This window comes from Rutidosis leptorrhynchoides, chromosome 1 (genome assembly GCF_046630445.1).
Source record: "Rutidosis leptorrhynchoides isolate AG116_Rl617_1_P2 chromosome 1, CSIRO_AGI_Rlap_v1, whole genome shotgun sequence".
In the NCBI taxonomy this organism is placed as follows: domain Eukaryota; kingdom Viridiplantae; phylum Streptophyta; class Magnoliopsida; order Asterales; family Asteraceae; genus Rutidosis; species Rutidosis leptorrhynchoides.
This window is the reverse complement of record NC_092333.1, coordinates 225,017,610-225,041,545: the sequence shown is the minus strand read 5'-3', so window position 1 is coordinate 225,041,545 and position 23,936 is coordinate 225,017,610.

The window sequence follows — 23,936 nt, the reverse complement described above, 5'->3', positions numbered from 1 at the left end:
ATTTACAGCGGAAGCAATTAATATCTGAGAATAAAACACGCAAAACGGATCAACAATAATGTTGAGTGAATCTACAGGTTTTAGGTAAACAATACGGTATGTTTAAGATATACATTTCAAAAACGTTTAATAGTAGAAGACCACCAAGGTTCAATGTTAAAAGTTTGTAAACAACTCCATGTCCCGTTTAAAGTTTGTTGACACTATCATGTCAAGCTTCAAATATTTGTAGACAATACCAAGACAAGTTTCTATCTCTATTATTCGTAAACCACAGTTTCAAATAACGTTGTATAGTATCTAAAAAACAGTTGTCAGAAAATAGTTTAAGTTCCTTGACCATGAGATTTTACAAGTACAACACAAAGTCATAAACGTTTGCATAATATGAGCACCTGAATACTAGCAATGACCCGAGTATAGAAGCCACTATACCCGCCTTACCTCGTAAAATGTTATACACTTGTTCAAATGTATTTAATGTTCAAAGTAAATGCACCACGGTTAATATTGTTTGGGAAAGGTTGTCAACCTAACGGATCCGTCAATCTAAATTGTGCTTATACCGATGGTATTAAAAGTATTCAAGCTATAGGCTTTTTGAACAAACTCAATATGCATATATAGTACTCATGCCAATACAAAAGCATTTGAAAATGTAAGTATAATAGCGTGTATTCTCACCCCTGAAAACATGTAAAAAGCGGGACTGTAGACTCACCTTTGAATAAAGCTCGGATTGAAAAGTGGACAATTAACTTGTACGGTTTACAGCTGAATAATGCAACCTAAGTATACGTATTTAGGTTGGTCAATATATGTATCTTAAATAAGGGTGGTTTCATAGTATAAGTTGTCTTATTGCTCGACTCGATGCGTTTCAAAGTAAAAGTCAACTATATCAAGCAAGTCAAACAAAGTCAACCGAAGTCAAACCGAAAGTCAAACTTGGTCAAAGTAGTCAAATAAAGTCAAAATCAGTAGGTTCATGTCAAATGTTGGTCAACATGTTAAACCTAAGTCAAACAATACGTTTCAGGTCATGAATAATCACTTTCACAATTTCAGTTTATCGTTGTGCACAAAGTTCATGAACACGTAGCATACTTAGCACAATATCTCATAGTACAAAATTCATGTAAACATGGAAAACTCCAGATCATAAATATACTTAAAATTGATTCCAAAAAGTCTGGCCAGGGACTCATACGATAATTAAAAGTCAGGAATCAGAAGGGATACATTTGGGGTTTGCCAAGTCAGTTTCTGACCGCGCACTGATTTCATTTTGTCTATAACCGGAGTTAGGAACATGCAATTGATACAAGACCAGTGGCCATAGTTCAAGGACAAATCAAAGTAACACATATCAAAAATCTAGCAACTTTTGTTTAGCCAATTTGTACAGTTTATTCGTGCAATTTGAAAATTCAGTTTTCAGCTCAAATCAGAATTCACATAAAGTATGGCTCTATTGTGCCCAATGCATAAGGTTTCAGAGATTGACATAAACTAAAAATAAGTCAAATATTATGTTAAGTTTCATTTTCCAGAAGCATACATACTCAATCAATAAACACAATCCACAGAGTATAAAACAGTGAGCAATTTGCAGATTCAATTCTCATTTAGCTAGTCACATTCGCACGCGATTATCCGAAGATCTAGATACAATTAGCCTATGATATCTACATGAAGGATGAATTGATTTTTGTCTACATTTCAAATATGTAACGCTTTAATCACAGAAGTTAACACATTTTATCATACAAGGTTATTTTCATGCAAGTACTGTATATAACTACTTTTACACTAATTCAAGCATATCTCGGGCTATACATAAGCAAACAACATGATATCCAAATCTAACTTGAGTGTTTTTAAATTATCTTTCCAGTGGTATAAGTCTCACATTCCAATTCGTTGTCTATCAATTCCATATTTCTAATCAAGCAACAAAAACACAACGATAATTCAAATTGACATAACTTAATCATACGGAAACGAAATCAAGCGAATCCAAAGCCTAAACTAAATAGTTTTTTACAAGGAATGTGATTATAACATAATAATTAATATTTGAAAAACTTAATTTTTCTGATCATGCAAAAACAAATTCGTTTTTAAACCCTAGCGCATCAAACAATCAAAATAACGATAACGATTAACACGTACGCGTATAGACTTGAGCAATTGACAACAATACTATGAAACATCAATGAAAATCAAATTTTTAGGATTAGGGTTTATATGTTTATACCTTAGATCAACAATCAAAGCACACCAATACGTAGAGGATGATGGGAATTACAAACTTCGTGTAGGACGTTTAATCTAATGAAAAAAAATTGATGTGGTTTTGTTGGGTGTTTAGGCCGTCGATGGGCAGGCAGAGAAGAAGGGAGTCGACTGAATATTTGATTAGGGGGTTTATGCAGTAGATTAGGTTACAAGCTAATTTATATCTAGGGCCTAATGTAGTTTAATGGAACACTAGTAAAAACATAAGCCCAAAATAAATAAAATAAAGGGGTGAGTTGGGCATGGTCGGCCGAATGGGCCCAAGGAGAGTGCCAGGGCTCGTGTTTTGCAATTCCGTGTAATCGTGGTCCGTTTTAAGTGTCGTTTAGTTGTACCGAAGGCCCGAAACTCTAACCCGATCGTTAAACGCAACCAATCGCTTAATTTATTAAAAACCCAATAAATTAAATATTTAAAAAAAGTTAATAATTAATAAAATTAATTATTAAAATAAACCCGAGCGTTTCGTTGCTCAAAAAGCTATTATCAAAATCGTATCTTTTTTATCGTATTTCATCATTCGAAATATTTATTTGAATTAATATCAACCCATATTAATTATTGTAACCCTCCGAAGATCAAATATGCATTTATTACACATAAACACATAAAAGTTAAATAATCGCCGTTAAATAAACTAACGGAAGGTTAACGGAAGTAACAGAAAAATCAGGGTTGTTACATTACCCACCTGTTATTGAAAATTTCGTCCCGAAATTTTAGTGATCGTCCGCTGAAGTAGTTTCCTCGGGAAACAATTGTGGATACTTCAGCCTCATCTGGTCTTCACGCTCCCACATGAACTCTGGCCTTCTTCTCGCGTTCCACTGAACTTTAACGATAGGAATTCTGATTTACTTCAACTGTTTGACCTCACGGCCCAAGATTTCAACAGGTTCCTCAATGAAATAAAGTTTGTCGTCGATACGTAGTTCATCTAAAGGAATAATCAAATTATCGTCGGTTAGGAACTTCTTTAGATTGGATACATGGAAAACGTCATGAATACCTCTGAGTGCTTGTGGCAGTTCCAATTTGTAAGCTACCGGTCCAACTCTTTCAGTTATCTCAAATGGTCCAACATATCTAGGACTCAGTTTACCTCTTTTCCCAAATCGTACAACACCCTTCCAAGGTGATACCTTAAGCATAACCTTGTCACCAAATTGGAACTCTATGTCCTTCCGTCTAACATCGACGTAACTCTTTTGACGACTTCGAGCCGTTCTCAATCATTCCTGAATCTGTAGGACTTTCTCAGTTGTCTCCTGAATAATCTCAGGACCTGTTAATTGACTATCTCCCAATTCGCTCCAACAAACGGGAGATCTACACTTCCTTCCATATAACGCTTCGAAAGGTGCAGATTTAATGCTCGTATGGTAGCTGTTATTGTATGAGAACTCAGCTAGTGGTAAATACTTATCCCATACGTTTCCAAAATCAATGACACACGCTCTCAACATGTCCTTAAAAGTCTGAATAGTTCGCTCGCTCTGGCCATTCGTCTGGGGGTGATATACTGTACTCATATCTAAACAGGTCCCCATTACTTTCTGTAATGATTGCCAAAACCTGGAAGTAAATCTGCTGTCACGATCGGATATAATAGATATAGGCACTCCATGCCTAGAGACGACTTCCTTAACGTAGATCTGAGCCAACTTCTCCATTTTATCGGTTTCTCTTATCGGTAAGAAGTGTGCGGACTTAGTGAGATGATCCACGATAACCCAAAGAGTATCGTCACCTACCGCTGTTCTCGGCAGTTTCTTGATGAAATCCATGGTAATACCTTCCCACTTCCACTGAGGAATCTCTGGTTGAGTTAATAATCCTGATGGCTTCTGATGCTCAGCCTTGACTTTAGCGCAAGTCAAGCACTTTTTGACATTGGTAGCAATATCAGCTTTCCAATTTGGTCACCAATAAAACGCCTTCAAATCTTGGTACATTTTATCTGATCCCGGATGAATTGAGTATCTCGACTTATGTGCTTCCTCCAACACTAGTTCTCTCAATCCAACAAACTTTAGTACCCAAATTCGGTTAGAAAAATACCGTGTTCCGTCCTCCATGATGTCAAACTTCTTATCCATTCCTCTGAGAAATTCAACATCGACATTTTCTTGTGTCATGGCTTCTTGTTGTGCTTCGCGGATTTGTGATGTGAGATTCGTACGAACAACTATGTTAAGCGCTTTAACCCTAAGAGGTTTTTCTCGCTCCTTTCTGCTTAAGGCATCCGCCACAACATTCGCCTTGCCCGGATGGTATTGAAGTTCGCAGTTATAATCGTTAAGTAGTTCCATCCAACGTCGTTGTCTCATGTTGAACTGTTTTTGATCGAATATGTGCTGTAAACTCTTATGGTTAGTGAAGATAGTGAACTTGGTTCCAAACAGGTAGTGTCTCCACATTTTAAGTGCAAAGACAACAGCTCCTAACGCAAGGTCATGCGTAGTGTAGTTCTGCTCTTGAATCTTTAACTGACGCGATCCATAAGCAATAACCTTGTTTCGTTGCATAAGTACACAACCCATTCCTTGACATGAGGCATCACAATAAATAACAAAATCTTCACTTCCCTCGGGTAGAGACAATACTGGTGCAGTTGTTAACTTCTCCTTCAACAACTGAAATGCAGTCTCTTGCGGTTCTGACCACTCAAACTTTTTGCCCTTATGTGTCAACGCTATTAATGGTAGGGCGATCTTAGAGAATCCTTCAATAAATCTCCGGTAGTAACCAGCTAGACCCAAAAATTACCTAATCTGCGTTGGCGTCTTTGGAGTTTCCCAATTCTTAACTGACTCAATCTTTGCTGGATCGACCTGTATTCCATTGGCCCCTACAACATGGCCAAGAAATTGTACTTCTGGTAAACAAAAGTCACGCTTAGAGAACTTTGCATACAACTGCTCTTCTCTAAGCATAGTCAATACCGAACGTAGATGTTGCTCGTGCTCTTCCCTGTTCTTGGAGTACACCAATATATCATCAATAAACACAATGACGAATTTGTCTAGGTATGGCTTACACACACGGTTCACGAGGTCCATGAACACCGCCGATGCATTCGTCAAACCAAACGACATCACTGTAAACTCATAATGTCCATAACGTATTCTAAACGATGTCTTCGGGACATCAGCTTCTTTGACGCTCTATTGGTGATACCCGGATATCAAATCAATCTCCGAATAACAACTGGATCCCTGCAGCTGATCAAATAAGTCATCAATCCTCGGTAGCGGATACCGATTCTTGATTGTCAACTTGTTCAATTCTCTGTAGTCGATACACAATCTCATCGACCCATCCTTCTTCTTAACAAACAGGACCGGAGTTCCAACTCGGAAATTCATGGCTATGTGACCCACCTTCTAGTACCGGTCACAAATTAGGGCATTACAATTCTGATGTTCCTCACCACAGGAAGCTCTTGTAGTTCTAAGGGTGCAAGTCCGTATATTGTACGCGTAACGGGTGCAGCTGCTGGCACCAAATCAATCCGAAATTTGACTTTACGGTGGGGTAGACGTGTAACCTCAGGGTAATCTCTAATAGTCGGGAAATGTTTGGGTCTCTTAAATGTCAGCTCATATTTACTCACATGTGCCAGATTTGTGAGACATTCTCATCTCATGTGCTTCTGGACCTTCTAGTAGTTAGTGTAACATGACGGTGTACTGATCTCCTCTCCGTACACCATTATCGTCGGTGAAAGGAATTCGAATAGCCTTTTGGTCGTAGCTGCCTTGGTTGTATCGTCAGGTAACCAGTTTTTTTCAGCCACGAGGTTAAAACTTCCCAGTTTAATAATTCTATAGAGTACACGTTGTCTAAGGAAGGTACATGTTTATAAACGTTGTGACCAAATTCTCTAGAGTTAAAGCTTCTATCAGCATCGGTGTTGACAGCATATATAAACAGTATGATCGTTGAGTGAGAACAATCTCGTGACGAATTTTATGGAAAACGAAATGAACAAGGTGTAATGGCAACTCAAACAAAATCTGATATTTAATCGAAAAGGGTTGGTACAAACTCCCAGACGGGTGTGTCTCGCGGGAACTGATGAAGTGTAGTTCGCGTCGATGTGTTCAAAGTTGGTTGGTAATGTTTACGGGTATAACGAAAATGATTGTCGCTTGAGAAAAGTACGTTGGGACAGAATGAGAAAAGGATACGGTAACAAGTAGTATTACTAGTAGTAATGAGTGATGGTGTTAGCGATAAATAGCGATGGGTTGTGATAAGCAGTGATGATAGTAGTGACGTATAAGTTGTTAGATAGCATGCTCACATCATAAGTATATACACAGGTATTCTAATGCACCCAATAAGGCATAATGGTCATCAGTCGGTAGGCTCGTGTTTGGAAAACAAAATAGTGAACGGCGGGTGGCTGAATGATAGGTAAGTTGGAAATCGAGTGGACAATATCTACTACGTATTGTGCAGGCTGTTACCAGGAAATCATCCTCTAAGGATGTATCAGAATTGAGTTGTGATGCACAGTAGTGAGTAGTAAAGTGTGGATGTGTTAGTGGTGACGAGTAGTACTTGGTAGTGGTAAGTAGTAATGATTAGTATTGAGTAGTAGCAAGTAGCAAGGGGTAGCAGTAAGTAGTATTTAGCAATGACAAACAGTGAGAAGTAGTGATCAGTTGTGACTAGCAGTGCAAGGCGACGATGAGTAGTAGTTAGTAGCGTTAAACAATGTTGAGTAGTGGTATGAGGTGACGAGTGTGTTCAAGTAGTGTCTTTGTAGTGACAAGTAGTGATCGGTGGTGGCGGACAGTGTCAAGCAGTGACGAGTGGTGTCATGATTACAAGTTATAATACAATTAATTTGCACAGTGTAAGTTTCTACTCACATTTAAGATTACACGGTTTGTTTTCTAAACGTTGATTATCCATGTAACCTACTTGACTCGGCCCCAATTCCTTATTTTGCGATGTCGGAACTTCTATATGAGTTACCGTAATGTAATCCCGGTCATTACATTACGCTATCTCACATTTCTATTCGACATCACTCCATAAGTTCAAGAGAGCATAGTCAACTTAATTCATTTAAGTCTTGCGTCGTGTTTACGTATGCGATTCGTGATACAGTATTTAGTCTAAGTCCGTATCGTACTGGTATAAGGTGTATATGTTTGTGATGTGATGTGTAGCCCTACATGTGGCATGGTGTCACAAACAGTGCAAGTATGATGCATAAAAGTCGTCCAAGACACACGGCTATAGTATAGACTTCACTAATGCGCCCTACGGTTAGACACACTAATGTATCCTAGTTCACTATAGCCAAAGCTCTGATACCATATGTAACACCCCGTCAAAATCCCTTTGACGGAACGTTAACTCCGGTCCCAATGCTTGGCTTGACTTCTATGTAACGGCAACAATTTACAGCGGAAGCAATTAATACCTGAGAATAAAACACGCAAAACGGATCAACAATAATGTTGAGTGAATCTACAGGTTTTAGGTAAACAATACGGTATGTTTAATATATACATTTCGAAAACATTTAATAATGGAAGACCACCAAGGTTCAATGTTAAAAGTTTGTAAACAACTTCGTGTCCCGTTTAAAAGTTTGTTGGCACTATCATGTCAAGCTTCAAATATTTGTAGACAATACCAAGACAAGTTTCTATCTCAATTATTCGTAAACCACAGTTTCAAATAACGTTGTATAGTATCTGAAAAACAGTTGTCAGAAAATAGTTTAAGTTCCTTGACCATGAGATTTTACAAGTACAACACAAAGTCATAAAACGTTTGCATAATATGAGCACCTGAATACTAGCAATGACCCGATTATAGAAGCCACTATACCCGCCTTACCTCGTAAAATGTTATACACTTGTTCAAATGTATTTAATGTTCAAAGTAAATGCGCCACGGTTAATATTGTTTGGGCGAGGTTGTCAACCTAACGGATCCGTCCATCTAAATTGTGTTTACACCGATCGTGTTAAAAGTATTCAAGCTAGAGGCTTTTTGAACAAACTCAATATGCATATATAGTACTCATGTCAATACAAAAGCATTTGAAAATGTAAGTATAACAGTGTGTATTCTCACCCCTGAAAACATGTAAAAAGCGGGACTGTAGACTCACCTTTGAATAAAGCTCGAATTGAAAAGTGGACAATTAACTTGTACGGTTTACAGCTGAATAATGCAACCTAAGTATACGTATTTAGGTTGGTCAATATATGTATCTTAAATAAGGGTGGTTTCATAGTATAAGTTGTCTTATTGCTAGACTCGACGCGTTTCAAAGTAAAAGTCAACTATATCAAGCAAGTCAAACAAAGTCAACCGAAGTCAAACTGAAAGTCAAACTTGGTCAAAGTAGTCAAATAAAGTCAACATCAGTACGTTCATGTCAAATGTTGGCCAACATGTCAAACCTAAGTCTAACAATACGTTTCAGGTCATGAATAATCACTTTCACAATTTCAGTTTATCGTTGTGCACAAAGTTCATGAACACGTAGCATACTTAGCACAATATCTCATAGTACAAAATTCATGTAAACATGGAAAACTCCAGATCATAAATATACTTAAAATTGATTCCAAAAAGTCCAGCCAGGGACTCATACGATAATTAAAAGTCAGGAATCAGAAGGGATACATTTGGGGTTTGCCAAGTCAGTTTCTGACTGCGCACTGATTTCATTTTGGCTATAACCGGAGTTAGGAACATGAAATTGATACAAGACCAGTGGCCATAGTTCAAGGAAAAATCAAAGTAACACATATAAAAAATCTAGAAACTTTTGTTTAGCCAATTTGTACAGTTTATTCGTGCAAATTGAACATTCAGTTTTCAGCTCAAATCAGAATTCACATAAAGTATGGCTCTATTGTGGTCAATGCATAAGGTTTCAGAGATTGACATAAACTAACAATAAGTCACATATCATGTTAAGTTTCATTTTCCATGATCAATCAATAAACACAATCCACAAAGTATAAAATAGTGAGCAATTTGCAGATTCGATTTTCATTTAGCTAGTCACATTCGCACGCGATTATCCAAAGATCTAGATACAATTAGCCTATGATATCTACATGAAAGATGAAGTACTTTTTGTAATCATTTAAAATATGCAAAGCTTTAATCACTGAAGTTAACACATTTTATCATACAAGGTTATTTTCATGCAAGTACTGTATAAAACTACTTTTACACTAATTCAAGCATATCTCGGGCTATACATAAGCAAACGACATGATATCCTAGTCTAAATTGAGTGTTTTTAAATTATCTTTCTAGTGGTATAAGTCTCACATTCTAATTAATTGTCTATAAATTCCAGATTTCTGATCAAGCAACAAAAACACAACGATAATTCAAATTGACATAACTTAATCTTACGGAAACGAAATCAAGCGAATCCAAAGCCTAAACTCAATAGTTTTTCGCAAGGAATCATATTATAACATAATAATTAACATTTGAAAAACTTAATTTTTCTGATCATTCAAAAACAAATTCGTTTTTAAACCCTTGCGCATCAAACAATCAAAATAACGATAACGATTAACAAGTACGCGTATAAACTTGAGCAATTGACAACAATACTATGAAACATCAATGAAAATCAGATTTTTAGGATTAGGGTTTATATGTTTATACCTTAGATCAACAATCAAAGCACACCAATACGTAGAGGATGATGGGAATTACAAACTTCGTGTAGGACGTTTAATCTAACGAACAAAAATTGATGTGGTTGTGTTGGGTGTTTAGGCCGTCGATGGGGAGGCAGAGAAGAAGGGAGTCAACTGAATTTTTGATTAGGGAGTTTATGCAGTAGATTAGGTTACAAGCTAATTTATATCTAGGGCCTAATGTAGTTTAATGGAACACTAGTAAAAACATAAGCCCAACATAAATAAAATAAAGGGGTGAGTTGGGCATGGTCGGCCGAATGGGCCCAAGGAGAGTGCCCGGGCTCGTGTTTTGCAATTCCGTGTAATCATGGTCCGTTTTAAGTGTCGTTTAGTCGTACCGAAGGCCCAGAACGCTAACACGAACGTTAAACGCAACCAATCGCTTAATTTATTAAAAACCCAATAAATTAAATATTTAAAAAAAGTTAATAATTATTAAAATAAACCCGAGCGTTTCGTTGCTCAAAAAGCTATTATCAAAATCGTATCGTTTTTATCGTATTTCATTATCCGAAATATTTATTTGAATTAATATCAACCCATATTAATTATTGTAACCCTCTGAAGATCAAGTATGCATTTATTACACATAAACACATAAAAGTTAAATAATCGCCGTTAAATAAACTAACGGAAGGTTAACGGAAAAATCAGGGTTGTTACAGGTTTCCTCAATCACCTTTGTGTCACCTTTTGTTATTCCAGGAGACGTCACAGCACATGTGGCAACCTGAGAAAGTTGTGCACCAATTGAATTTAATTGGGTCATGGTATTAGTAGCGTCACTAGGTACGTCAATGTTGTAGGCAGGTGTATGGCAAGCGCTATGTTGACTTCCCCATGGCGTGACGTAGCAAACCGGACCACACTTTTTTCTTCCGAAGCTGAATGTATGTTAGTACCTAACGGACTGAGCGTTTTCTCCATGGCGAACTTCAAATGTGACGCCGTTATGGTCTTATCTTGGTGTATTACGTGATGGACTCACTAATAAAGCTCGAGCTCGGTACCAATAAGTACGCGAACTTGATTGTACCCCGAGTTTTCGAGCCGTTGCTAGGCTGCCGATTCGAGCCGCAACACAGCCTCTAGTGATGGCATCATGGAGAATTCGCCGTGATCACCTGCAAAAATCTAGCGAGGATAGTTAAATAATGAATTTACAAATCCCTTCGTAATTATACAATTCTCTAAGCTGAGCAAGATGTACTTTCAACAAAGCCACGGTAGAGTGTACCAAGATAATTTCGAGGGGTCCCCTCCATGTTCAAATTAACAAGCTGTTCGCATCAAAAAAGCTGTTCGCATCAAAAAAGCTGTTCGCATCAAAAAGCAGACATATATATGCTTCATCTACAAGGTGCAATTGCAATGAAAAAAATACTTTTTGACCATTTCTAAAAACTGACAAATACCCATGGATGGAAAAAAAAATTGCAAGAACCGTCATTAACGATGGCTACCCATGTAGTCAACAGTTACATGAGTTAATTCACTCACATCGGTTATGAAACTAACGGTTACGACATACAAAAAACCAAATGTAACTGACAAAATATTACAGTTATCAATCACTTAATCAAGTGAATGGTAATTAACTGATCCAGCAATCATCAACAAGAACTTATAATATGGATTTAAAGGAATAATGAGGCAAACCGTATCGTGCATGATGTGTACGTTATTCATGAATTTTATGATGCATCTCCATCATGTGTTTACGAGATGGCTTTTCAAGAGACACCACGAATAAATTCGCCTGCAGTTACTCACCGCTACCATGCTTGATTAAAACGGTTAAAACGATAATAATTAAGTCCTATAAAAACTATGTCATGGAACCATTCAAGTTTAATTCGATGAAAAATATGTCACCAACCCTAATCAAATGAGTATTACGGAGTATGAGTAATTTCGGCGGTTACATGACAAAAATGGACGGTTATATATATACATAACCGACGAGTCGGTTATCAAATTGAATCCTTTCAGAATCCATGTTAATTACAGTAAAACCTTTTGAAAAATAAATGCATGTTCATAAAACATATTCATCCCTTAGATTCCGTTTTTAACTTAAATTAACTTTAATATAAATCAACGTGCTCCAAGTGGATGAATTACTTTATTTGCTGGAATAAAGTGTGTGAGGGGACGTACTACGCCTATTAGACATATTCATGTAATAATCAATCGGTTCAGAAAAAATAAATGAGACCTTCATACGAGTCAGGCCTCGTTATATTCCATTCCCGATAAGAACGTGTGACTTATTGTGTCGGGTTCCACGGATGGCGCCAAATGATCAAGCCAAAAACTGACCTGAGTGCATCTTGTGGGGGAACCGTCTCTTTACACTCCGGGTGGCCGTGGTAACCCGTCGAGATAGTTCTCATCGAGGGTGGTAAAGAGGGCGGTTTGGTGGTGGTAGACTTTTGTCGAGCCTCCATGAATATTGATGAGAGGAGAAGAGGTTCTCGATCTCATGTTATATCTTGTGTGTGTGTAGAATGTGTAATCTGGCTAGAATCCTCCTACTAGCCTTCTTTATATAGTAAGGAGTGGGCCAAGTCCATTAGGGGTAGTATAACCCAATAATAGATGACTCACCATTAGTACTTCATCGACTAAATATATGGAGGCCCATCAAGAATGACCCATTAACATAGCCCGTTAAGATGGCCCGTGGGTATTAATAATACACACGTCATTAATCGAGATTCAACTTGAAATCATAAAACATCTTTCGATTAAATCCTTGATTCGATGCACGTTGCTTTCAAAACAATTCAATTCCATCATCAAAAGCCGTTCGTTCATCACTAAACACAGCCTCCGCTACAATCAGCTGCATTATCTACTTGCACGGTACGAAACAAATATGTATCACGAATTTCAACAAAATTACGTTCCGATTATTAATAATGATAATTTCCCCCTAATTAAGTTACCTAATATTATTGTTCCTGACACTGTTACACTGTTAACCGAATTGATTCTATGCTAGCGTTCGTACTTGGTTCCTCTCACGGATTATTGTGTTTGTTTAAAAGTGATAATATGGATGAGAAATGTTATATATGGAATCCTTTAATTCAAAGATGCATTGTTATTCCGATTCATAATGGGTTACATTCAGTTGTTGGTTTCGGAGTTTGTCCTGACAGTTGTGATATTAAGCTTGTCAAAATTATGGATCGTACCTCTTCGAATTCTGTCAATTGGAACATAGAGGTTTATACCGTAAGCTCAGGGGTTTGGAGAACTATACCTATCAATAAACCTCGTAAATCAATTTCTCTGACTTCTCAACAAGTAGTTATTTACGGGATCATTTATTTTCTAGCTAGTGATGATAGTAGAAGAACAAGGAATGGGCGTTACAGAAAAATGTTTATTACATTTGATCTAACAAGTGAAAAAATTGGAGAAGTATACCTCCCATATAGTGTCTACTATCCTAGACAACGGTGATGATGATGATGATGATGATGATGATGATGATGATGATGATGATGATGATGATGATGATGAAGACTATGACGATGACGATGATGAAGATGACAATGACAATGATGATAAAGATGAAGATGAAAGATGAAGATGATGACAATGATGGCGAAAATGATGATGACAATGATGATGATGATGACACTACTGCTTCTGCTATTGTGCTGATGGACTTGTTCCAAGGTAATTAAAATTATAATCCTGCTATGCTGACTAGTTTAGGTTCTATACTAATGACGATCGAAATTTAGTTTTTTGTTGAACATTACTCACACTTATCATGTTTACAGTCAAGTAGATAGTTTTAGCTATCTAATATGTTTTGCTCTCTATTTGCAAAAATAGATGATCTGCTATAATGTGGAGAATGTTATAATTCAGTAGGCTTATAACTATCTTTAGTGGCCTAGTTCTTGACTGTAGACTAATAAGTATATAGAGAGAATATGAGAGAATATGAGAGAATATGAGAGAATATATTTAGTGTGTGTTTTATAAACTCATAACACACATATTTATACTCAAAAAAATCTACTATACAATATCTATAATAATAATAAAATTAACATCCAATTTAACTTTTTATAACACTCCTCCTTGGATGACAATTTTATTAGAGAATAACTAGTACTGCCTCGTTAAAAACCTTGCTAAAGAAAACCCATTGGGATAAAACTTTAGCTAAGGGAAAAAGAGTGCAGCATAGAGTTGACTTCCCCTCAAGTAGGCAACGCCTGAATTGTTACATCTTCTGAACATGCCTCATGCCAATATTATGAATGTGTGTTCTGAAAATAGCAGTTGGAAGTGCTTTGGTGAAAAGGTCAGTAGAGTTTTGCTGGACTGAACATATCTCATTTCAATCTGGTTGTCCTTAATGAGATTTTGAGTGTATGAGAAGAATCTAGGAGGTATGTGTTTTGTTCGATCACTTTTGATATACCCTTCTTTCATCTGTGTTATGCAAGCTACATTATCTTCATAGATAGTTGTTGGACTTTTATCGTGTTCTAGTCCACAAGAATCAGTAATGAGTTGTATCATTGATCTCAACCAAAAACATTCCCGAGTAGCTTCATGTAATGCAATCACTTCGGCATGATTTGATGATGTTGCAACAAGTGTTTGTTTTTGAGAACGCCATGATATTGCGGTACCTCCATTTAGGAATACATATCCATTTTGAGATTTAGCTTTATGTGGATCAGATAAATAACCTGCATCTGCATAACCAACCAAATCTTGTTTCGATTCGTTAGAATAAAATAATCCTAAATCAGTAGTTCCTCGAAGGTATCGAAATATGTGTTTGATCCCATTCCAGTGTCTTTTGGTAGGAACTGAGCTGAACCTTGTCAACAAATTAACTGCAAAAGAAATGTCAGATCTTGTATAATTTGTAAGATACATAAGAGCCCCAATTGCACTAAAATATGGAACTTCTGAACCAAGAAGATCTTCATGATCTTCTAGAGGATGAAATGGATTAGTATCAATATTAAGATCTAACAACCATAGAGTACTTAATGGTTTTTGTCTTGTCCATATTAAAATATTTTAAAATCTTTTCGGTATAAATTGTTTGATGTATAAGTAAGTCATTAGTTATATGCTCAATATGTAAATCAACGTAATACTTGATTTTTTTTATTTTTTTTAAAATCTTTCTTTAGAAGTTGAATGGCTTCATAGATTTCTTTATTTAAGATAATTGATATAAACAACTATGATCACATATCCGAACATTGTTTTTATAAAACACACGTGCAAATAAGTTTATATGTATACCCTTTTCTTATCAAGTAGGAATTTAATCGATTATACCACATACGTCCCGATTGTATAAACCCATTTAGAAATCTTTGTGATTTAATGGAATATATTCCCTTGGGTTTTGCATTAGATGCTTATGATACCTTAACCCTTCAGGTATATTCATATACATATCACTATTAAGTGATCCATACAGATAAGTAGTAACAACATCCATGAGATGCATTTAAATAACTACCAGGTTGATTAAGTATCCAATAAGTAATTGTATTCATTATAGGGGGATAAGTTTTTCTCCTAATTCATTTCTGGTCTTTGTGGGAAATCTTGAGTTACAAGTCTAGTTTTGCCTTGTAACTTCATTTGCACATTTCTTTTCGGATAAAAATTCATTTGTATCCCAATGTTTCACATCTTTAAAAGTGATAACGATTGATCCAAACACTTTTCTTTTATTGAGCGATTCTAATTCAGCTCGTATTGCTCCTTTCCGTTGAGTTCAATCACGTCTATTTTGATATTCAATGACAGATTTTGGTTCCAGATCATCATCTTTATTCATGATGTCATTGTAACATTATATGAAAATATCTCATCAAGATTTTTCATTTCATTTCAGTTTCATAATATTGCATAATTTATTGCAATTTATGTATTTACATTTATCAATATCCTCTGCAGAAGGAGTATTGATTTGTGGTTCTTCTTGAACACTTTCTTTTACCTCATTATCAGCTGATTTTCTTTTTCGAGGATTTTTATCTTTCGAACCAATTGGTCTCCCACGTTTCTGCTGTAGCAAAGACTCATGAGTGACATTATTGCCAGCTTTTGTAATTTCAATTCTAGCTGAACCATTTACTGCTGGTATATATGATTTAGTCACTTATTTTTTGTATCTTTAAATGCATAAAGTAATTAATTTGCAAGTTCTTGCATATGCATTATATTTGAACTTTCTTTTCGCATTCTTTTGTGCGATGATCAATATTCCTTAATTGATGTTCACACCATGAAACATCATTTTATTTATATTTCATTTCTCTCCCTAATATAGGGAACAATGTTTCATTAAAGTGATAATCGACAAAACTTGCTGTAAAAACATCACCCGTCATGGGTTCAATATATCTTATGATTGAAGATGTTTCATATCTGACATATATTTCAATCCTTCTTTGAGGAACCATTTGTTGTGGTTGTTCAATTAAAAATACACTGCACAACCAAATGTTCTAAGATGGAAAATATTTGGTCTCCACCAAAATTAAGTTGGTAATGGAGAATATTTATAACTTGCACTTGATTTAATGCGAATTAATGTCACATCATGTAAATTTACATGTCCCCATATAAATATTGAGAGTTTTGTACTCATTTCTAATTGTCTAGTTATTAGCTGTAAGCGTTTATCTATTGATTCAGCTAAACCAATTTTGTGTATGCACATGAGCAACTGGATGTTCAACAACAATCCTTGTAGACATATAATAATCATTAAAAGCTTGAGATGTTAACTCACCAGCATTATCAAGTCTCATCCTTTTAATGGTGTAATCAGAATAATGTGTTCTTAATTTAATAATTTGTGCAAGAAACTTTGCAAATGCCATATTACGGCTTGATAACACACAAACATGAGACCATGCGTTAGATGCGTCTATTAGAAAAATGGTCCACATGATGGATGAATTGGTCCATATATATACCCTTGAATTCTTTCAAGAAACATTGGTGATTATTTCTCAATGTGCTTTTCATTAATCGCCATATGTGCTTTTCATTAATCACCATATGTGTTTTTCGTTAATCACTATATGTGCTTTTCATTAATCACTATATGTGCTTTTCATTAATCACCATATGTGATTTTCATTAATCACCATATGTGCTTTTCATCATATATCATTTTCACCATATGCGCTTTTAATCATATGTGCTGCGCTTTTCGTCATATGCACTTTTCATTATATGCGCTTTTAATTATATGCGCTGCGCTTTTCATCATATGCGCTTTTTATCATATGCGCTTTTAATCATATGCGCTGCACTTTTCATCATATGCGCTTTTTATCATATGCGCTTTTAATCCTATGCGCTGCGCTTTTCATCATACGCGCTTTTTATCATATGCGCTTTTTATCATATGCGCTTTTCGGTGCTACATAGATATTTCTCATTTTCGATTATCATTGACTGATAATCATATCCATTATGATATATATCAGAGAAACTTAACAAATTTCTCTTTGATTTGGGAGAAAACAAGACATTGTTTACCAAAAAAATTCGTACCATTTGGTAATATGAAATTTTGCCTTTTTCGTTCCTTATATCAAGTTTGCAAGAGCTGATATAGTATTTATAATTCCTTCATTTGATTTAAATCAATGAAATATTTCTTAGATTTGATCATAGTGTGTATGTTACTACTATCTGCAATACATAGGTCTTTACCATTTAATTGATGTTGTATTTCAGCAGGATTCATACTGAAACTTCAAATAAGATAAGCAAATAATGAGTTATATTTCAGCAAGATAATCAAATTATATTACCTGCAAACAAGTTATAATCTGAAGTACATAAAAGATAACACTTAATAAAACATATGCGTTATGGTCTAAAACCATTTATTTATGAGTGATACATAAAAAACTAGGCATCTTAGAAAATTCAAACCATTCAAGTCTCAAGGTAGCTCAGGGTTAATTTAATCAAGATTTGTCAACAGATTCACTCTCGTTTTCTTTTCTTTTTTGGGACTTATTTGTAGAGCTAAACAAGATGTTCATGTATTCAAGAAATACTAGACTGATGATCCACATTACCAGATCATTAATAAGAATCTCCGAAATTCTTATAAGAGCGTCTACTAATATCTTTAATTTTATTCTTTCATGGATCACCGTTCTTATATTTTTTTTTTATAATTAATATCGTATCTATCTTTGAGTATTTTCCATAATACACTTGGATTTTCGATCATATAATATGTAGATTCTAAGGACTCAACAATATGTTTGCTAAGAAAAATACTTACTATTGCTTTCTCTTGTTCGGAATAATTGTTATTTTCATTCAGGGTTTCTAAAATACCGTTTGATTCGAGATGTTTTTCTACATTCATAACCCATGTTAAGTAGTTGTTCCCACTTGTTCTAAATGAACAAATTTAAGCCTTTTCAAATTCGACATTTTCTATTATCAAAAAGATGAATAACATAAATCATAATCATAATCAACTTCTATTTATAGACAAATAATAAAATGAAATTAGAATCATTTTAAATTCATAAGTAGCAAACAACAGAATAATTGTATGATTACAAATAATAAAATCACAAGGGCAGGATAGAATATAGGTTCACCCGGTGGTATATTAGCAACAATGATGATAGTTAATATGACCAATACAATAGGAAAAATCATCCTTGTGTGAATCATTTTTACAAAAACTTTTTGAGAGTAGTAATCTGAAAAATGAAGATTGATTTGTGAAAATGTGAAAACGGAGATGTTTATTTTATATTTGAAAAATATAGTTGTTGTAACGTCGTCAGTTGACGTTAACAACCGTTATGTATATATGACCGTTGTAACGTCGTTAGTTGACATTAACGAATAAAGTCACTATATCAAAACGCGTATGAGTAATATAAAGGACAAGATTTTTTTCTTCTTATTTTAACTTTTAAGATTTACTTTTAATAAAAAATACAAACTACTTTTTCTTATTTTAACTTTTAAGATTTACTTTTAATAAAAATACAAACTACTTTTCTTATTTTAACTTTTAAGATTTACTTTTAATAAAAATACAAATTACTTTTCTTATTTTAACTTTTAAGATTTACTTTTAATAAAAATACAAACTACTTTTTCTTATTTTAACTTTTAAGATTTACTTTTAATAAAAATACAAACTACTTTTTCTTATTTTAACTTTTAAGATTTACTTTTAATAAAAATACAAACTACTTTTTCTTATTTTAACTTTTAAGATTTACTTTTAATAAAAATACAAACTACTTTTTCTTATTTTAACTTTTAAGATTTACTTTTAAGAATAAACATTAGTATGCATGAAATAAATAATGATTAATTGCATAAGTAATCATAAATGTTAGATAACATATAAAGACCCCATCGTATTCGTATTGATCGGAATTAATCTCGATCCATGGTACCGTGTTGTCAAATGACGTGTTGCGTACATAAAGTACCGTGTTGTCAAATGACGTGTTGCGTACAATCATGAGGTCTTATTAACATAAATATAAATGTTAGTGAAGTTAATAAGAGTTAGATTACAGAAAATATAATTCAGGCGGTATAACCGACCATATATAACTTAAATAACATAAATATAAATGTTAGTGAAGTTAATAAAAGTTAGATTGCAGAAATATAATTCAGGCGGTATAACCGACCATATATAACTTAAATAACATAAATATAAATGTTAGTGAAGTTAATAAAAGTTAGATTACAGAAATATAATTCAGGCGGTATAACCGACCATATATAACTTAAATAACATAAATATAAATGTTAGTGAAGTTAATAAAAGTTAGATTACAGAAATATAATTCAGACGGTATAACCGACCATATATAACTTAAATAACATAAATATAAATGTTAGTGAAGTTAATAAAAGTTAGATAATTTCTTACCTTGATTAGTGACGTGTGCTTGCTTAGATAAACCTTGATTATACGGAGCACTTCGTGCTGATAACGTGTTATAATTCAGTAGGCTTATAACTATCTTTAGTGGCCTAGTTCTTGACTGTAGACTAATAAGTATATAGAGAGAATATGAGAGAATATGAGAGAATATATTTAGTGTGTGTTTTATAAACTCATAACACACATATTTATACTCAAAAAAATCTACTATACAATATCTATAATAATAATAAAATTAACATCCAATTTAACTTTTTATAACAGAGAAGTAATTATATAACTACGATATCACTTTTTTGCTTGAATTATTAGAGCCTAAATTGAATTACATGCATGATTTAAAACTCATGAAAATTTGATTCTACCATTTTCATGACGTCTAATGTTTTATTTTTTTATTTTTACTTACTTTTTTTATTCTTTAACTTTTTTCCCTACTTAAATGCCGAAGGTCCTCTTTGAAGCAATCTCTTTATCCGTCGAATATTGAGAGGGATGATTTTCTCTACTCTTGGAGTGTTTTACTCTGGGTGGTGAAATAACTTATTTTTATTCTCGGATAGGAGAATAATTGTCTACATCTTACCTCTCCCATACTCCACGTTTGTGGGATTGGATTTTGTTGTTGTTGTTGATGTTGTATTATTCCGGTTTGTCATGAAATTAAATGGACACCATCATCGTCATCATCATCATCATCATCACATAACGAATCAAATGAGCACTTCTTTCTTGTCATATGGGACCTATCCCCCTGCGTTACTTAAATATCTGTAATCCATTATGAATTAGTTTAACTTGTCAAACTGATATTATAGCTGACCATGCCTTGTCAATATCGTTATTGTCACAGCTGTGACCAATCAGGCTTGACTAAGAGGATATCTTATCAGTTTGTATGCTATTCTGATATTAATTTTAATGACTTACTTGAATAAGTATATACCTTTTGAGATGTGACAATATCTGTTTATGTGATATGAAGAATGATGGAAGTTAAAACACTTAATTCTTATTATCATTTTACAGGCCTTATAAGACTCGGCCTATCCTTAGATCAAGTGTATGTAGGGCTGGAGCTTTTTTACTGGGATAATCTGTTAGCCTTTGTGCACGTCATTTAAAATGTTTATCTTTATCTTTATTGATACGACTTTAAGCATTAGGGAGATGTTAGGGCTGCTAAGTTTTGGTGAGCCACTCGTGGTAGTGGAATTTTCAACACTTAAATTAGTGAATAATCCTGTTTGGGTCATAATAGTCAAAGGAAAAAACCCATTAGAAAGTAGATTATTTTCAAAATAATTTTTAAATTTTATGCTTGTACGGATTAATTATGGAAGAATCTTAGGCTGTAGATGGTGCTCTTCCTGTTGCATTCTGTGTATTCATTGTTCCTCCACTTTCATTTTGTTCTTAATGGTTATCTTTCACACTATGTTGGTATCTAATGACTTACGTCCCGCCATAACCATCACGTGTGACGCATGACGTATCTCCTAGTTGGACACTTGGCTTCAGCTTCTGGCTGGATTACTGCTAAGTCAACTTTTAACCTCAAACCACGATTATTTATACGCTACGCCACCCGTAGCGTACCGTTAATCATTTGACTTGGTTTTCTTGGCTGCTCGCCCGTCCGACATATTAGGAGAACGTGGAGCAGGTAGTGGGCATGATTAGAGGATTCCAGGAGTGGTAATCGTAGGTTAGTGGGTTAATGGTGGTTATCCTTGGTAACCGCCATTTTATGCCTATAAATACAACTCATAATCACACATTCGGGGAACAATTTAACAAATACTTACCATCGCTGATCACTCTTCTAAGCTCACCTTGGAGGCTCGACAAAAGTAAACCACCACAGCACCCTTCATATTCATCACGTGAACCGGAGGAACCCCTTCCGAAGGTTAGTCACTTCACATTTTTGCACTCAGGTCAATTTTGGCTTGATCATTTGGCGCCATCCGTGGGACCGTTTGATCAACATCTTAGTACAAGATGACAGGCGTTTCCAATCCATCACCAATTGTCAACTCTGGCAAAGAACCGTATGACCCTTTCAAGCCTAATGACGATAACGCTCATGAAACCCCTAACGAAACTATCAAAGGCGTCCGACTGCAGTTTGATGCTGATGGAGATGAATCTGAACAACGAGACATGGAGGAGACAGAAACCAAAGAGGGCCACGTTAATCAACTCAAGCCCATCAACGGTGAGGAAGCCATACGCTTCCTGGCCAAGGGAGGTTTTATCCTGCCCTCGCTCATGGCAAAAGGAGTTGAGAAGCCTACTGTCATGTCAAAAGCTCCGACCCGGGGCACAACACGCACACTGTCTGACACTGGCAAGAGTTCTGGAAAAACCTGAGAGGAGGCGCGAAAGGACTTAATTTAGAACTTGATTCTAGCCGCACCAGAGTCCATGAGTGCTCAGGTCGAGCAGCCTGGCGTAGCGGACAACATGTTGAATAACTGGTATGCTATGATGGGAGATAACCTTAAACGGACGTTTGAGGTTTCCACAACATCATAAAAGTTTACTCGGGAGATAGCCACCCATCCGTTGCCTGCAGTCCTCACTACTCCCCTCACGCTAGGGATGTATGACGGCAGCACGGATCCGGAAGATTTCCTGCAACAATTCGAACATGCTGTCAAGATGCAGCACTGGGATAATCCTGTGACAACCCGAAAATTTCCGACCAAATTTAAACTTTAAATCTTTATATGTTTCCGACACGATAAGTAAAGTCTGTAATGTTGAATCTCAAAAATTTTAAACTATGTTCATACATTCATTTAACCTTGATCAAACCCTGACGATTCATGAACCATTATAATTGGATTGGAATATATACGTGTATATATATATATATATATATATATATATATATATATATATATATATATATATATATATATATATATATATATATATATATATATATTATAACTTGAAAACGTTAACAAAGTATTAGGTATAATACTTTACATGATCGTATTTGACGACGGAATTATAAGATAATATCAAATGATTGAATTATCATGATACATTATGATATGATTACAGGTCTCTGTTGAGAGGTCCACTTTGAATTAGAAAACCTCTTCTTTTAGCGGTATTCGGAATAATTGGTAAAGTGATCTACATATGAAAACAAAGTGTCAAATAACGAGAATTAGACAAAAATTAGTAGAAGACTAAATTACATATTTCTCAATTGATTTAGTTTCAAATGTACGAAAACGCTTTTCGATATAATAGAACTTGATTATTTAAAATGTCTTTGATTAATTAACGTGAGTTGGAATATTGGTTGTTAAATATATAAATAACTTGCATCATGTATTTAAAATGTGTTTATGTATATTAGATATATTTGATTTTAAATTAATTAAGTAAACGATTGTAACACTCGTTTATTGATTAGATTGATATTTAGATATGTCAATTAGTACGTTAAGAAGTTAAAATAAACTCTAGCATATAAATGAACTATACTTAGTTAAGTTTTAAAATGAAAATGTTATATGATATAATAATTCCTATTATGTAAACGATCTAAAATATTATTTTGAAATATATAATTAGTATTTGAAAAACTAAATATTATTAAATAGATATTTCAAAAATATATAAATTAGTATTTCTAAATGAATATGTATATAAATGTATATATATTTTTACAAAATGATAAAATATAATATTAACCTTGATATATAAACGTTTTGATTTAAAATACAATTTTATATATATCGAAACGACGATTTATAAAAGCAAATGATCAAAACATTCAAAAGATTAAGTTACATTTTGAGTGGGTTAGTTTTTCATTAATCTAAGTCTAATTATTAATAAAGGTACACGTCATGTAACGTAAAGTGCGAGTTTTCTAAGCGTACGAAAATGAGTTCGAGAAACCGAAAACGGGACATTAGTCG